Source organism: Apis mellifera, linkage group LG10 (assembly GCF_003254395.2).
Source record: "Apis mellifera strain DH4 linkage group LG10, Amel_HAv3.1, whole genome shotgun sequence".
NCBI lineage: Eukaryota > Metazoa > Arthropoda > Insecta > Hymenoptera > Apidae > Apis > Apis mellifera.
In genome coordinates, this window is record NC_037647.1 from 12198680 (window position 1) to 12217107 (window position 18428).

At 44.9% G+C, this 18428-nt stretch overlaps 1 long non-coding RNA gene across 1 annotated transcript in view; it reads left to right on the forward strand.

The window, feature by feature from the left end:
- Nucleotides 1-14741: 14741 nt before the first annotated feature.
- The window catches only part of LOC107965076, a 31765-nt gene continuing 28078 nt past the window's right edge, over nt 14742-18428 (forward strand). Inside the window, exons 1-2 of the long non-coding RNA XR_003305510.1 lie at nt 14742-14828; nt 14910-15106. This is a non-coding gene — a long non-coding RNA (uncharacterized LOC107965076). The remainder of the gene's footprint in view (nt 14829-14909; nt 15107-18428) is intronic.

Genomic DNA, 18428 nt, shown 5'->3' on the forward strand with positions numbered 1-18428 from the left:
GTCCCCGAATCTTTCGTAGAGCGAGATTTACTCTTCAACCGAAAGGGAAAATAAAGGAACAATCCCCGAATCATTCGTAGAACGAGATCTACGCTTCAATCGAAAATAAAGGAACGGTCCTTGAATCGTTCAGACGAAAGGGAAAAGAAGATAGGAAAGAAGAGAGAATCAGGAACGTCGAATCGTTCGTAGAGCGAGATCCACGCTTCGAGAGGGAAAATGAAGAAAGGGTCCCCAAATCGTTCAGATTTCGACCGAAAAGAAAGAGGAGAGAAGAGAGAAAGAATCAGGAACGTTGGACGGTCGTCGAATCGTTCGTAGAAATCCTCATCTACGCTTCAAGAGGAAAATGAAGGAATGGTCCTCGAATCGTTCAGATTTCGACCGAAAAGAAAGAGGAGAGAGAGAGAGAGAGATGGTGGAGCGGTAGCGCGAGATCCGCGTGTACGGTTCGGCCATAGAGAGAGAGAGAGGAAAAAAGGAGGGGGGGGGGGAGAGAAAGAATCGCGGCGGATCGTGTTCGTAATTAAACTGACGCGAATGGGGCTAATAAATTTGTGCGAGAGCATAAAACAAGTCTTGTAACTCTATCGAGGTAATTGCGGCGACCACGCCTCGTTGCCGTGGGCTGCGGTCGCCTCTCTTACACCTTTTCGCATACCGCAGTCCGATACCGGCGCGCTACAAACCGCCGTGCCCGGTGTAATATCTACGGTGTACCTTGTCAAAGCGTCAACCCGTGCCCGGTATCGGCGTCACCGCTTCGACAACGAACAGGAACAAACGATTAACGAGCCACCCGTTAACCCATAACGTGTCTATTCAATGCAAATTACGTACTAATGAAAGATAAATCTCGCATCGTCGAGACGCGCGCGTGTTATCTCTCCTCTTCTCCTATATCTCACACACATATATACATATATTTGCATAGATGTAGCGAAAATTTCGTCTCGATCGCGTGCATCGATGTTTCGTAGGGTGCAAAAAGGAGGGAGGGAGAGGGAGCGCGGCGTCGCTTTGAAACGAGCAGATTTAAAAATCAATTCTGTCGGCCGACCGTACGTGGTAATATAACGACGTTATTAAATGGTACAAAGGAACTCGCGCCATACGGGCCATTAACGTCGAGTAGACTCTCGAAAGGACTTCCGAGGGCGCTACGGTCGCCGATGTCGTCGGACACCGTTCGCTTTATACATATATACACGTGTGCGTGTTCGTAAAACTCACGACCGACTCGAAGAAGCTAACCGGTTCCTCGAGTCAAGATGGCCGCTGTGAAAGTGGAGGAAGGGTGAGAAGAAGAAGCGGAGAAGGAGGAGGAGGAGGAGGAAGAGGAGAAAGAAGGAGGAGGTAGGCAGCCGAGCAAGCAGGGTGGGCACACAGCGATCATAACTCAGGTGGCCGCGGACAAGCAGCGCTTGTTCCGTGCATTCGGAACACGGAACACACACGAGTTCGCCGACGTTCTGCACGACGTGCCTTCCATTGGCCGCCTCTCTCTCTCTCTCCCTCCTTTCCTTATCTCTTTCCTCGCCGATCGCTTCTTCTCTCTCTCCCTCCGCTGGAGCATTCGTGAACGTTCGTGGCGCGGACGGTGGCAGCCGCGGCACGCCACACCATCTCTCTCTCTCTCTCTCTCTCTCCCCCGTATACTCGCGTGCAAAAGTTCATCCATCATAAACCGCGGTTTCCAAGAAATTATCGAACCGCCGAATTTTCCCTCCCACGACGATTACGCGACTCTCGATCGAATCTACGTTAACAAACGAGGGAGAAAAGGAAGGAAGGCTCGTTCGGGAAGAGTCGATCGGAGGGAAGAGATTGGATACTTTTGCGCCGGATTGTACACCGCGACACGGTCGCGTCCGAAGAAGAACTGGATACGTGGTCGCCGTGTCCGTCCATCCGTCGCGCTACAAATGAAGACTTTAAATAATTTAGTCGCCGGCTGTAAATCCCGTCGGGGAGCGACGTTAATCGATACATACCGCTGTGTACGCCGTTATACAGAACGTTTATGAATGCGCGCTATGAATCACGAGATAATAATATCGTACGCGCGTTATAACGTTCTACCTACCCTTCTCTCCCTTTCAATCCGATCGTTTCCTTCTCCATTCGAAATCTCCCGAACGATCGAACACTTCGGGAGAAATTTCCAGGATGATTATATATTTGGATAAAAATTAAAGAAAAGAGAGAGAGAGAGAGAGGGAAGCCAATTCGGTTAACTAAATCGGGATGACCGAAGAGAGAGAGAGAGACGGAGCGTGACAATCGGAATTGGCGCGATACCTGATCGCGATGTTTCGGTTCCACGCGTGAAATACACAACGCGTTTTATTATTTAGAACCTCTTGTGCGCAGTTTCGCAGTTTGTCGTCCTTGCGGATATATTTAACGGACGTGGGCTCCCTCGGCCGGTTCAAGGTGCCAAGACGGATATAGATCGGGATGTAAATCTTGGTAATACACCCCGTTAAACGGGGGGGGGGCCGTGAACGATCCGGTTTTTCACGGTGGGGCGAAAATTTGACACAGGGTTGTCGATAACGTGGAAACGGACGTATAAACTAATTATCGAGTGGAACGGCTCGATGTAAGTCGGATTATCCGTGATCCGTTTTCGTGTAACGGTGGTGGTGGTGGTAATAGTGGTGGTGGTACGTCGGATCGATTCATTCTCCGGGAATGCCGCTAATAAATTAAGATAATAGCATTGAGATAGATGGACGGATAGACGCGTAGGCGTGGAGACGTGGCGGCGGACGATATTTTAGCGTGCAGTAGCTTTATGACCAGAGGTTACGAGCCAGGAAGAGCCATAACGCCTCGTATCTCGTTGCCTCGTACCCCCGCGTTCCTTGCATTTGCGGGAAAGCTCGGCACGGCTGCCAATTCCTAGCACCGTATCGGACCATAAACCGGGAACGTGATCTATGTTACCTTACACCCTCTTCTCTCCTCCTCCCATTCCTTCCCTCTTCGCCGGTCTGTTCGATCTCTTCTCGATTCCGTTCATCTTTCCATCGATTATCGTTATTAATATTATTGTAAATTTTGGAGGAAGAATCGGAATAAAATGGAGGGGAAGGATTTTTGGAACGGTACGTCGGTAAAGTGGAACGCGACAGGGTAGAAAAGCGCGCCCATCCAATACGAATAAATTAAACTATCCGGACGGTTGTGTATCGTAAGCACGAGTCGTAACGCTCAAAGGCGCGGTAATGAGAGTAAATCACGGATTTATGGCCGTCCGTCGGAGATTATACGGTAAACACGTATGCAGTTTATCGTGGGTAACTGCATTCAGCCGTCGTGAAGGCGCGCTCGCGAGCGCGCCTGTACACGCACGTGACGGCCCATATTTTTCGTCACCTAAATGCCGAAGGGAGACGTTTCAACACCGATATAATATTACCGGCCTATTCACTTTCAGCAACCTTCGCTCTGATGCAACTCCTCCAGTGCCGTAGCCTTCCCTCCTTTTCCCTTCCCCTCCTCTTCGTTTTTTAACAACGGAGAGAATATCGATTAGCGAAAAATCGAATAATCAGAAGGGATCGAGAATTATGGAGAATTATCTTCTTGCGAGAAGAAACTTTTGAAATGAAGAAACTTTTTTTGGAAAAAAAGTGGCGACGTCGCCACCCTTAAAAATTACGGCACTGTCTCTCTCTCTTTCTCTCTCTCTCTCGGTCGGAGAGAGACTCTTCCTATTCCCGTTCGTACACACGCCTATGGCCTCTGGATGCGGCTATAAATTAGGTTTTATGAGGGAGATAAAATGCGCGTTATTATCTAAACGGCGACGCTTTTACAGAGATCGTGGCCCACGCTATTTTTCGACCACGTAGTGTCTATATGTGTACGTAAGTAAGTAAGTAAGTACGCAAGGGGGACGTGCATTCTCTCGCGTGAAAATCGTCCACCCTCGAATACCTCGACCTTTTTTTTTCTTACAACGAATTTGCACGATAATTACACGATCGATTTTCGGGAAAAATTATCTCTCGAGAGAAGAAAATTTCGCTTTCCAACGAATACGAATACGAATGTCTCGTCGATACATCATCTCGGCGATGCGAACAAATTCCGTTTGACAAACACCGGTGATTTATTCTCTCTCTCGCCAACGCGCCGTTTCGATAATTTTAATCCGACTTCCTATATATATATATATATATATATATATAAATCTCCAACGTTTTTCAATTTAATCGTTTACTCGCAAGGAGAATCGAGGAACGTTTCCTTCTCTCTCTTTTCTTTTTTACCGACGCAACATTCTTTGGCAGTTATCGACCGATCGCTTTTTATCGATTTTTTCCTAGACGCGTCAGAGAGAGAGAGAGAGGATCCCGAAAGGAACGAAATCGAATATGAAGCCGTTACGCGGATGCAAATTAATTATTTCTCGCGGAGGGATGTTTACGCGGTTGAAAAGACGAAACGCGCGCGCGCGCGCGCGCGAGTTACGAACGACGTTCCCTATAATTTATAACGGTGGGTTTCGCAACAAGAGCAGTCAGAAATGACCACCCAGTGGCAGGGTAAAGGATGTTCGGTCATAACATCTGATGAAGCGAAACATTAACGAGGCGATATATCAGCGGCCTCTTATAGACGTGGCGTGGGCGGTATCTTGGACATCACCCAGAAGAACGAGCACGAAATGAAATGTGAAAGAAGTAATTTCTCGGGACTGGCGTGTCTGTTCATCCGAGTGGTAAGAGACTATTCGGCTTATTCAACCCTCCCTCTCCGCTCTCTTCCGACCGATGATGGACCGTCCACGCGAATCGATATTTTTCTCTCGCTCTTATATCACCTCCCATTCGGTTATACAGTTATTTACGTTATCGATCGATACGCTTCCCCCGACGGATCGATGACAAAAAGGGGGGAGGAACGTTCTAACGCTCCAGTCTCTAGACCTAGATTCCTGTTCCGAGAAAATATCGCGAGAACGTTTATTTGCTAATGTACTTTGGAGCGCGGCGGGCCGCGATTTATGCGTTACGAACGCGCGTTCCTAAAGTATCAAGGAAAGGCCGTAACAGACTACCCGTGAAAACATAATTCACAGATGTTACACGGCCGTTTATCAATGCCTCGGAGAAAAATTCACATCCTTTATTCCGCGAAACCTCCGATACTTTGCGCCCGTTAAACTTTGCCTGTCGAGATGCCCGTCCATCTCTCTATCGCCAATAACCCCTCCCCTTGCAAGAAAGAAGAAAGGGAGAGATTCAAAATTTTCCCTCCGTTAATTTTGTATCCACATAGAGGCCGATATACGAACAAACGAACATGTATACACAGCCAGCTTAAACCGAATGTAATCCGATCTATGATTTAACTATGGTTCCCAGGTTAATGAGAATTGTAATCTAGCGTAATCTCGAACGACTTTGTTATCGATCCTCTGTATATCTGTTCGAGCGTGTTAACATCGATTAAAAAGATTTTGCTCGAGGAGAGGGTAAGAATGGATGGAAGGAGGAAAGTGGCAGATTGGCGAAAAACGAAATCCCGTTTTAAAAACGGGAGAAGGAGGAGGTGGATGGCGTGGCTACACGGACGGCCAATAAAGGAAGACAATAAATCCTCGGAGAAAGATATGAGCGAGCATGACAGCGGCACTGTGTCGAGGCCCATTATTCATTGGCTTAAGCCGGACTCGAAGCGGCTAATGAGGTCGGCATACCGGCGTGTTCGCGGTGATCATAGCCGATGGACAGGCATAATAATCCGACAGAGATTGGCGATCGGCGAAACGTCGGCCGGCGTGGCACGGTAGCCGCAGATGGAGCCCGGGATACGGCTGGCCGTCGAGTGCGTGTCGAGGCCGGGCAAGAAACCATTCCTGGAACTGGTTAACTACGTCGTCGCGTCCCGACGACGCGTGTACCGATTCGTGTACCGATCCCGCCGATTAAGGTACGCGCTTTTCGCCTATCCACGCCACCTTCCTTTCTTTTTACTCTTCCTCTTCTTCTTTCTCCAACGTGGTCTTTTACTCGCCCGGTCAAGGATGATGCTTTATGATACGCAAGGTAATTGCACGTTGTTGCGGCCAGTCTCTAGCGAGGGATTTCGTTCCCAGCCGAAACTACCGGTTGCGATGTGAAAGAAACGATCGGCGCTAATAACACGGATGGAGATACGTTTACGTGCTTAACCAAATCGATTGTTTTTCCTTCCTTCGTTTTTCGAAAGGATTAACGTTGACTTTTACTCGCCTCGTGAGAGATAGGAACGTGACACGATACGTAGAAGATCGATGAATATTCGGATCTTTATCCCCCGGTGGCGCCGAATATGGAGTGGAATTCTTCTCTAGCGAGCAGTGTTCGGTTTCATGCATAGACCCCTCTCGTTACGACTTTCCGTCGTATCACGCGCGTGTAGGAAACGGAATGGTAATGGAATATCGGGTTCCTTTACCCTCCCTGTTACCCTCAACTTACCATTATTCCATATCAGTTTTATGAAAATATGAAACTCGTAGTTTTCCGCCGTATCCGATTTCTCCCATTTCCCCGCTATTCCCACGATGCTCCGTTATACTCTCTTAAAATAACTTTCTTTCTCTCCTTCAAATCTTCGAGAACGCTCTTCAAATCGTTAAAATTAAACTCTTAAGCGTATTCATATATATATATATATGTTTATGTGTATCAATAAAGGACGTTAAATAAACGTGGAACAAGTCGGAGAAATTGCGTTGACGTATGAAAAATACTTTGACAGGGTAGAATTTGCGTAGGTATCGCGTAATTGCGAATACCGTCGGATATCCGACGGGGAGAGACAGAGAGAGAGAGAGAGAGAGACGTATTAGAGCAGACTCTCGATCGGTCGACGACGCTTGACAGTTTATGATACGATCGCGTTACACATCGCCGTTTCGCCGCGTTGTATCGCGCCGCGTCAATTTATTTTTCGTTCACGTGTAAGTCGAACAAGTTGAATGATATAAAACGACAGTGGTACATGTTTCTTTCGACTTTTACACGACGCACACATCGATCGTGTCGCGAGATACCGCTCGAACCACTTCAGGAAAGCGGCTCGACTTTCTCATAACTTAATACAGGGACGGGCGAGCATGATTTTTACCGGGGCCCCGAACCATCGAAAATATTATTAACAACGCGATAACGCTTCCGTTTATTCTCATAATCGGAGATTATAAATATAAATAACGTATCTTGAATTTATATTAGGTTGGCAACTAAGTAATTGCGGATTTCATTCATAGATTGCTTCAGTTGAATTTTTAGGTTTGCTGGCGTAGTCCAAATGTAAAACACATTTTGTTATTCGATAGTTGGCAATTCAGCTGTCAATCGGTAAAAAAAGTTTTTTGATCGTTTGGCGTTCGTTGAAAAATGGAAAATCAAAAGGAACATTATCGTCATATTTTGCTTTTTTATTTTCGCAAAGGGAAAAACGCATCGCAAGCTGACAAAAAGTTACGTGCTGTTTATGATGACGAAGCCTTAAAAGAACGGCAATGTCAAAATTGGTTGGACAAATTTCGTTCTGGTGATTTTTCACTCAAAGACGAAAAACGCTCTGGTCGTCCAGTTGAAGTTGACGACGACCTAATCGAAGCGATAATCGATTCGAATCGTCATAGTATAACTCGTGAGATTGCAGAGAAGCTTCGTGTATCGCGTACATGCATCGAAAACCGCTTAAAACAACTTGGCTATGTTCGAAAACTCGATACATGGGTTCCTCGCGAACTGAAAGAAAAGCGTTTAACGCGACGCATTAACAGCTGCGATTTGCTAAAGAAACGTAATGAAAGTGATCCATTTTTAAAACGACGGATAACTGGCGATGAAAAATGGGTTGTTTACAACGATATCAAGCGGAAAAGATGGTGGAGCAGGCCACGTGAACCAGCTCGAACAACATCAAAAGCTGGTATTCGTCGAAAGAAGGTTTCGTTATCAGTTTGGTGGGATTACGAAGGAATTGTCTATTTTGAACTCTTACCACCCAACCGAACGATTCTGTCGTCTACGTTGAACAACTAACGAAATTAAACAACGCGGTTGAAGAAAAGCGGCCCGAATTGACAAATCGAAAAGGTGTTGTATTCCATCGTGACGATGCAAGGCCACGCGCATCTTTGGTCACTCGGCAAAAATTATTGGAGCTTGGTTGGGATGTTTTGCCACATCCACCGTATAGTCCTGACCTTGCACCATCCGATTACTTTTCGTTTCGATCTTTACAAAACTCCTCGAACGGTAAAAATTTCAATAACGATGATGATATCGAATCGTACCTGATTCAGTTTTTTGCTAATAAAAACCACAAGTTTTATGAACGTGGGATTACGATGCTGCCTGAAAGATGGCAAAAGATCATTGATCAAAATGGGCAACGCATTACGGAATAAAGTTATTTAGTTCCATGAAAAAATTGTCTTTGATTTTCTAAAAAAAATCCGCAATTACTTAGTTGCCAACCCAATATTTTTCTTTCTAAATTATCATGAATGTATAGAGGAAGGAAGAATGGAAGGGTGTGAATAAATTTTGCGAGGAAGGGACAGATGGGTCAGTGTCAACGTGTCTAGGATAGAAGACGAATGCCCCGGCCGAGTGCGTTCTCATTAGTGGAGCGCAGCGGGATCCGGGATCTTTTTCGTTTACCGTTCATCCTCCGTATTCCGTAAATTCCACGGAAGAGGATTCTCTCCAGGTGTTTGCCCAGTGTCAACGGAGCTTACCTGCCCGCCTACATCGACGCCTACCGACTAATCTTTCCATTCACTCGGACAAAGGTCATAACTAATGATCCCCTCCCGGTATATAACTACACCAGTCCTTGGATAAGATTTACTTCCTCTCCCTTTGTAATCCTCCAACTCCCCTCCCTCGTGTCGTGTCGTGTCGAATAATCTTGCTAATTTCTTGTCTTCTCGCCTTATCAATGGAGAAAATTGTATCTCTTTCTTTCTTTCGGGGAGAGAGAGAGAGAGAGAGGAGAGATATTTAACGGTATATTTCCTCTGGACGATGGATAAAAAACGTTTTGTCATCGATAGCGACGGGAGAACGTCTCGTTGGAATAGATATCGATCGGGGGAATTACTGGTTGATTTATAGGTTGCCCGGTTCGTTGTCGGCTTATTCTTCCACAATAATAATACTAATTTTCTTCTCTCGGTGTTTGTCGTTCGTTCGAAAGAGACTGAAACCGTGCTGGACAGATCGTATTCTTGTCGATGATTGTTGGGCGGGCTGGTCGGACAGGTCATAAATTTTCTCCCTTGAAAACTGTAATATATTCTATCCATTCTTGATGACTTTTATCGTATGCCGACACTGCGCTTAATATTTTTCACCGTTGATCGAGACAGATGGTTCTTTTTTTCTTTTCTTTCTTTTCTTTTTGCAACAAATTTCTCAAGAACGATCCGCCAACGATAATTGCGTGTTTCAATTAATTCAAGTCTTCTAATTTAAAGAAAAGGAAAAAGGTAAAAATTACGTTAATTCCCGATAAAAAGGTAGAGAAAACGCGGCGTTGTTTAATTTCCGCGCAAAAGGTATAGGGGTATAATTGCGAGGTAAAAGAGTTATAAGTTGTATCAAGTTTTATCTGGAAAGTAATTACTAGACCGCGTAACAGTAACGAATGACTCACGATTATGTTTTCCTTGGGTCGTTCGAGCTCTTTGGAAGGCGAAATGGAGCGGTTGGAGTTGGAGGAGAACGTTGGTGGGGGGAGGGGCGAAGCAAAGTAGTACAATCTGCGAGACTGCCACTTGGCCGTAACAGATACGCCAGGAAATAAATGTCTGTATAAAGGAGTTGGCAAGTTCCTCGGATGATATCAAGATGCCGCCGGCTAATACAGCTTGCCCGGAGAGAGAGAGAGAGAGAGACAAGGGTGAGGAAACGTTTCACCAAGGACGTATCCTTTTGTCCCGCACCTTTCTTATTCCCCCCTCCCACCGCCATGTATCTCGATATCAAAAGAATTTTGGCTTTATCTCCTCGGCTTTTATCCACCGGGGAAACGATATACTATATCCAATAAACAGGAATTATATTCTGCCCGAAGTGGGACTTGTGCCCGGATTCCGGAATAGCTTGGCTTCTCCCATTTTTCTTTAAATATTCTTCTTCCTATCCTATCTATATATACATATTCTATATAAATATACACACGTAAAAGATTATACAACTACATCATTGTATTCGTTTTATACCCGGAATAATTTTGCTTACCACGATTACTCCGCTATCTGCTCGAAACTACGTATATTTATTTAAATGCACGTCGACCGTCACTTATTTTTATTTTTCTTATTTCTTTTTTTTTCTCTCTCTCTCTCTTCGAAAAATACGAAAAACTCTTTCGTTTAGATAAATTTTGTCCTCGACTCGGTATCGCTATCTATTTCGTATTTATACCGTTTACGATGCGTTTAAACGACGCGTCAACTTGTATTTCCTTTTCGTTATGTTTGTCGTCGCGGACGAATGCAATGTGTGTATATTCGGTGTATACGCGGATCGCGAGAAACGAACGAAACTTGTATTCCGGGCAATTTTTGGAGAGGGGGAAGATGAATCGATGTCGCGGTTTCGAATATTATCGGGAGAGAGAGAGAGAGGGGAGGGAGAAGGGTTGCTCGTCCAATCTTGGTCGTAATCGTTCCGACGGAGCGTGCGAGAGAAGCCGACACATCGGACAGGGTGAGCACGATTCGTGACCACCTGTCCACGATCGAGACTCCCCTTCGAAGCAGGGGAGCGTGTTGTGTAGCGGTCAAGTGTACGGCCTGTACCCTGCGGCCGGGTATACTATTTGTTAATGCTCGTATACGATGATCGTATAGCCTCTGTACAAACGTGTCAAGTTGTCGCGGTGTAGTAACTCCATTCGTTGGCCAGAAACAGTTGGCCGCACGCTCGGTGTTTGCGTGTCACGGTGTTGTCGCTATTTAACCTTCTATTCGGGCGATGCGACTTTCGCGCCACTCACGTAACGCGGGCATTACCGACACCTGGCGAGGCCGGTTTCACTGCCCGTTTCCCTCGCATTTCACTTACGTAACGCCAGCTTACTTTACGCGGCCGCGAAACAACCACCCATCCAGCCGATTAACGCTAAATTATATACCCTTTAACTCTTCTCCGTCCTCTTCGAATTATTCTCGCTACCTTTACCGACCGTTTAACCGTTTCTCCAACTCCTCGATGCAACTCGTCCATCGTGCCATTGCCTTTTAACACCTGCCTTGGAAATAAATTAACACCGCTGTTCCACTGTTTTAAACCACATTTACTTTCCACGCGATCTTTATTGTAACGAGAATGAAATTTTTCGTCTTCCACTCCTCTTTTCGAATAAGAGCTTTCTTCTTCTTTCTTTTCTTTCGTACGAGATATTAGGAACCACGAACTTTCAACGAACTATACTTTACGATACGGTTGGCTGGACGGGAGGAGAGGTGGAAAAATTTCACGGAAATCAACGCCATCTCGCGCCCCAACGCTGGAAGCTTCGTTACTAGCTTCGTTGCTAGGATCGCGAGTACGAACGGATATTCCAGAACGAGAATGTTAATTTCGTTTAATTTTAATCGTTATACCTCCTTGTTATATCGCGATGGATGGACGAGTATCGAAGATACTTGTTCGATTAAAAATTTCCCAAAAGAAAAATCCATCGGCTTTTTTCCCTCGAACACGAGCACGATGATTTTTATAGTTGAAAAATAATTTTCTATTCCGATTCTATTCCGCTCGTGCGTTATTCCCGGAACTAGGCTTTTGTACGAGCACCAAGCTACGCCGGAGATACTTACGGCATAAATAACGATATCTCCGTTGGTCCGTATTCAGCTGCCGCTCCCTAACCAATAGGTGCCGCCTCCTATCACCAAAAGTGACTGACAACCACTCCATCAGCATCATATTTCGTAAACATAACGAGATTAGGTCGCATTGTGACGGGACTCCGAGTTAATTTACATTCTAATCTCTACACGCTACTGTCGGCCCGAATCCTCCTTCCCCCCCTCCCTCGATATCGATTTTATCTTTTTTCCACTGCTGTCAAAGCGCAAGCGGCCCGACAACTCTTTCTAAATTACGATTCACGTACGCGATACGACTTTTGTTCCGTGATATTTTCCTCGAGGAAAAATCAGATTTCCGTGGATAAACCGTGATTTAAGAAGAAAAGCTTTTTTTGAATAATACATGAAAATAGAGAATAGACGATTGCATAAATTGTATCTCGGATATAATAAGATGTTTAAATTAGTTTCCATTTTAGTATCTCGACGATTTATCGAATTACGCAATACATTTCGAGCATTAACATCAAAATCCAATCGAGCGGTGGTGGTGTTTAAATAGAAAAAAGAAATCTTGATTTTATTCGTTCGTTAATTCGCTTTATGAATATTGCATGAGACACTTTATTTTACGGAAGAATTTTTTCGACTTTATCGCCTTTTCTCATCGACGGCCACAATTCCGTGTTCATCTCCTCGTTACCCCTTACGAATCATAATCATCTATTACAACGCGGAAATTACGATCTCGTATCGAAATATATATACATTCTCGAATTGGATACGAATCGAAATCGGTCAATCACTCGTCGCGTAGATGCGCATGCGCGCTCGTCCCCGTCGTTTCTTCCCCGAGAGGAGCGCGATACTTGGACAGGATGCGGAGCGAGGGAAAACGAAAGAGCGCGTCAGATGGAATTAGGCATGCCTCGCCAGATTAACGGATCTGGCTTGACGCGTTGGCGGAGAGGCGCGCGGCTCAACCTCTGGTCGGATTGAATTAGTGGAACGAAGGTAACGTCCCCGAGCCATATACCGGTCAAATACATTTTGCCAATCCCTCCCCGATTATTCCAATAATATCATGATTTTTCGATCGATCGGTACCAAACTCTCGAATATTTTTTCGCATTTTTTTGAAAATTTATTCAATTCCGCAAAGCGGAAGTCACGAAATATACGCCGCGTCAAACTATCAGCGTCTTGGCGGGGAGGGTGGTGGCGTCGTTATGGGCACGACGTTGACGGACGGCTCATATACCGGTCAAATACATTTTGCCAATCCCCCTCTCCCCTCGATTATTCCAATAATACTCGATCACGATTTTTCGATCGATCGGTACCAAACTCTCGAATATTTTTTCGCATTTTTTTGAAAATTTATTCAATTCCGCAAAGCGGAAGTTACGAAATATATACGCCGCGTCAAACTATCAGCGTCTTGGCGGGGAGGGTGGTGGCGTCGTTATGGGCACGACGTTGACGGACGGCTCTCTTACGCACGGTTGACGGGAAACACAAATTGTGGGCGCAGCTGCGCCGATAGTAATCAAGAAACACGGTAGGTAGCGGAGTAGAGTGGCCGGATAATAATTCTCTCTCCGCCCGTGGAACAGTGTGTACAACGTATACGGACACGGGCCGCCGGGGGTTATGGGCTAGGAAGAGACGAGAGCGAGCGAGGGAAGGGGGGAGGAGGAGGGACGAGCGAGGGGCGAGATAAAGCGAGAGCGGGACAGGACTGGTGGCACTTCACAGGGAAACGATGTTGATCCAGGTCGATACCTGTCATCCGCTGCCCGATGCACTGTCGAGATTGCTCCTAGTTCAGGACCCGTCTCGCTTTACATCGATATTCGTGTGTCCCCCCTCCCCTCCTCTCCTGTCCGTACGATGAACGCCGCCCATAGTCCGCTGTTTAGCGACGACAGCCGCGACGCACACGGTATCCGCTTTGAAAAGGTGCAAACCCTTCGGTTAAAGCGACGAAATACACGTGATCATTACAGCAAGTTTGTGCACTCTCTTTTCTTCGTGGAATTATTCTTTGGAACGCTGTTCGTTCGAGTGTTATCGATACGAAATAACGTTTATCGCTAGGATTTTACGGATAACTCTCTCGCTTGTACTGAATTCTGAATTCAATGATAAAAATAAAGAGACGATCTATGATATTCAATATTAAAACCAGATACCGATTCAGGCTCAGCTTCGATTGAATCAAATGGAGTACGATTTAACTCAATTAACGTTCTAGTAAATATTATTAAATATAACGGATATAATAAAATTGCAAATTCGTTATCATTAATTTAAAAACTAAAGAAAATAAATTAATTTCAAATGAAACTATTGTTGACACTAATCGTATCGACCCTAAAATAATTACAATTAGAAATTCATCCAACGAATAATACTGGATAAACATTTAAACACAAAACTAATAATATAAATAAAATTCTAAATTCTATAAAATATATTGATCTAAATCAAGGATATAAAATTCATATAACCAAAGATAAAAAAAATATTATTATTGGTCTTAAATAAATATAAGATAATAACTTTAATGCATCGCTAAAAGGTTGAAATATACCGAATAATATAATTTTATTTGGCCCTTTACTTGATCTTGAATATATCCCAAAATCTTTCGTTCCAACAAAGTTAAAAATGCAATTCTAATTAAAACTATAACTATTAAAATTAATAAATCAATTAATACTCAAATTATTATTTATTAACTTAAAAATTAATATAATTAAATCCTAAATTTAATTTTAGCACTTTTATGCTAAAATAATTAATAATTTATTTATTAATAATCTTATTCATAAATAATTTACAAATTAAACTCCTTTCGTACAATTAATTTATTTTTTATTATAGATATCCGGCAAGGCGGACCATAAAGAATATTTAGAATTTCAATACGCGAAATAAGAATATTTGCAACAATCGTAGAAATCGACGTGTAAACGTAAGCGAAATTTCCAAACTTTTCGTAAGTGAATCTTTTACAATGCATAGAGGAATAATAAGAAATCGTTCACTCTTCTAGCGATTAATTAAGTTTCGAGGAAGAGGCGTGTATCGAAAGCACAGGAATAAATAAAAATCGATTTCAAAGTGACCGATTGTTGATAAAAAAAAGTCGAGGCTCTTCTTCCTTTTACCGGGTGGAACAAGGTGGAAAAAAGTTGCATAAGCGAGATTAAGCAAGGTCGTGTTACACACCGATATACCTGGGACGATGCGGTAAGCTTCTTTTCCGTGTAATACCGTTTTAACGATTGGCGAATTATCATCGGCGACGATGTAGACCGATTACATCTGTTCTCCCGTCGCTTTTTAGGCGTGGCAAATTGTCCGTCGGCACGTAATGGCGTGATTAACGGAAATTAGATTTTTCGCGTCGATCGCGTTCAATTATCTCTATGAATCGTTCGCGTCGAGTGCTACAAATAGTACAGGCGTGACGTAACGATAATTGACGCCCCGCGTCGACGAACGTGTAATCGTTTCATCGATGCTGATAAAAAAACTTTAATCTCCTTGTTTATCGAGATGTTGTAACGTGTTACGTTTACGTTTGCTTGCTTGGTCGAAAATAAAGAAGAGTAAGAAAATTTGGGAGTCTCGGTCGGTAACGCGGCGGTCGGATGTTTTACGCGGAAAGGGGAGGGGCGGCGAGGGGAGAGACGAAAGACGGTTTAAAATTTAGCGGCGACGCGACGGATAGAAAAGCGGCCCCGCTGGTGGACTGTCAACTGTTTTTCGAATTCTGTCAATTCTTGTCAGCTGCACCGACCAGTTTAGCATAAAAATGCTGTTCGGTAGAGATGGCCGGCTTTCGAAGGCTTTGGCCGACACGGTACAAACGTATCGTATATCAAAGCAGGCGGCCACGGCCGGGGAAAATAAGAAAGTTTTTGTTCTTTTTATGGAGCTACACGGTCGCCGTGGGCGGTGTCTGATATACGATCGGAGTTCAGCATTTTGTTGACGAAAAAGCTACTATCTCGGCTTCGATTTTTCTCCACCACGAATAATATAAATATCGCCCTACCCCGAAATTCCTCCGATTTATTATCCACTCGATTTCCAGACATTTCTTTCTTTCTCCCCCTTTTTTTTAATCTCTCGCGGATTATTTTTCGAGATCGCGGTGGAAAAAATCCGTCGCAGGAACAACTGGAGGATGTAAATTGGCCGGAACGCGTGTTCGAGTTATATACAGGAGGAGTGTTCGTTAAAGGGAGGGAACTGAAATTCCTCCGGTATATAATACCAGTTTCGGCCTATTCCCGGGATGCCTATTTAACTACCGTAGTTAACGTAATATGACATCCGCCACGGCAACCGATTACGGAGAACACGCGATGCAAATTTACGGTATTATCGTAATAAACAGGTTATAAAGGCTGATAGCTTCCTCGTGTATTGAAATTATACTACGGCGGGTAAGATTTCTGTGCGTGTAACGTTGCCACTATGTAAACGTGTATTTTATATATATATATATATATATCCTTCTCGTATGTGGCGCGTTTATTTTTTTTTTTTTCCCTACCTGTCAGTGTACGTACGTACGTACACGCTTGATACGTATGCGTACGCGAGCGCGCGCTTGCCCGTGTGTGTGTGTGTGTATGTGGAGGAGCGCGTTATTAAGAATGTTAACGTATGTTCGTGACGGGTTGTCAGGAACCCTCTTATCCGGCTCAACTCGCTTCGGCTGGTAGATATAAATATGCAATAGGGCTTGTCATGCGCAGCGCCTAATAATTGAATGTATAATAAAGAAGGCGTCGCTCGGTGTCATGCTGACAGACAGCCTACAGAGAGGCCTACGAGAGCGAGAGGAACACGCGAGAGGCAGACAGACGTCAACTGTCAATTTTATTCCCTTCTTTCGCCGATGCTCCGTTTTCCGATCTTTCGCCATTTCTCCAGCTTCCCCGGATATATCGCTGTTATCCATTATTTATCCTTCCTTCAATTATACGTATTCTTCTACACGCGCGAAATTTCTAATCTAGAGAAAGAAAAGGATCCATCTTCCCCGAAAGATTGGATAAAAATACGGGAGAGAGAGAGAGAGAGAGAGAGAGAGAGAGGGCTGTAAACGGCCGATTCGATATCCCATTCGAGGCCCGAGAATGCCCTCCACTTCCCTGACAGCTAGGCAAACACCCGACCGACGTTTAGAATAGCCTCTTATTTATTCTAACCTGTTTATTTAGGCTGCCGGGATCGCATTACCTGAGAGGTTTTGAGTGGCAGGGGAGGGAACAACTACCGTTGTCAGCGTTCGACTCATTGTCACGCGCGTCAGACCGCGCGCAACTGCTAATATCAACATCGCGTAACATCGCCGAATACACCGCCATTTCGCTCCATTCGTTTCAATACGCTACGCTCGAGATTCCAACGACGCCACCTTTCGTCACCGAGCATCGACCGTTTATCGATTTTACGGTAATCGGGCGTTTTTAGCACACCCGGTGTACTGGATACGAACTGCGAAGCGTAATGTATTATACCAGCCGGGCAGGTATATTACAGAGAGCCGCAGTTATGCGCGACGGGGCTATGATTGATGACAAGTCGTTGCCTGTTATGAATATAATATCGATCAATCACGCTATTTATCGGACGAATGCATAGACCCGTTCCACGCAGCCCCGCACCCGCCTACCGCCTAACCTGTCTATATCTATTTCGACTTGACCCGCTTCCATCGAAATTCAAACCCATTTTTCATTCGATTATTCATTCCCGAATAATACACAGGCCGCGTATATAATACACAGCGACTACGACTTTCCGCCCGGTGCTTTAACCGGCAATCGGTAAAGAAGATCGATATTACGGGACGGGTCTCGAAAAGAGACTGGAGAGACAAAGGGAGGAAGGAAAGCGTTGACGAATAAGATCTCTCGTTAAACTCTCGACAACGGGACGATTGCTTCTCTGCCTCTCGCGGGGTGGGCCTCTTTCGAGCGCGGTATCTTCGAGCTTCGGATCCCGTATTTCGAACGAAAAAGGAGGCGACGTGATCGCGGAGGAAGGCGTGGCCGTTGAACCGTGCTAACGACTCTCGCCAAATCGTCCCGCTCCCCGCGCCTCGAGCGCCATCTCGAGAACTCGACGCGACGTTAAAACGAACTACTACGCTTCTTCCGACTCCGCCAACTTCCGAGACGAGGAGTTAACGACAAGAAGGTAGAGGGGGCTGCCACCGCGAATCATTTATCATTCGACGCCAAGTTGCGAAACCTGTCCACCGCGATCATCCAATCTCTCCCCTGAAATCCGATAAACGGAATAGTTATATCGTGGATAGAGGTACGAGAGTATTATTCCAGCTAGCGAACGAACGGTGATAAATTGGCAAAAGTCGCAAGAGCACGGTTCTAACCCCCCCTCTCTCGCGTATAATTTCTATTTCCAGTACACTTATCCCCTCCCCTCCTTCGAGCTGCTACGCGCATCGAACCAAGAGACAAAGAAAAGGGCCAAGATGGTTGGTCCGTGAAAGGGCAACGATTTAAAGCTGGATATTGAATAAGGTAAG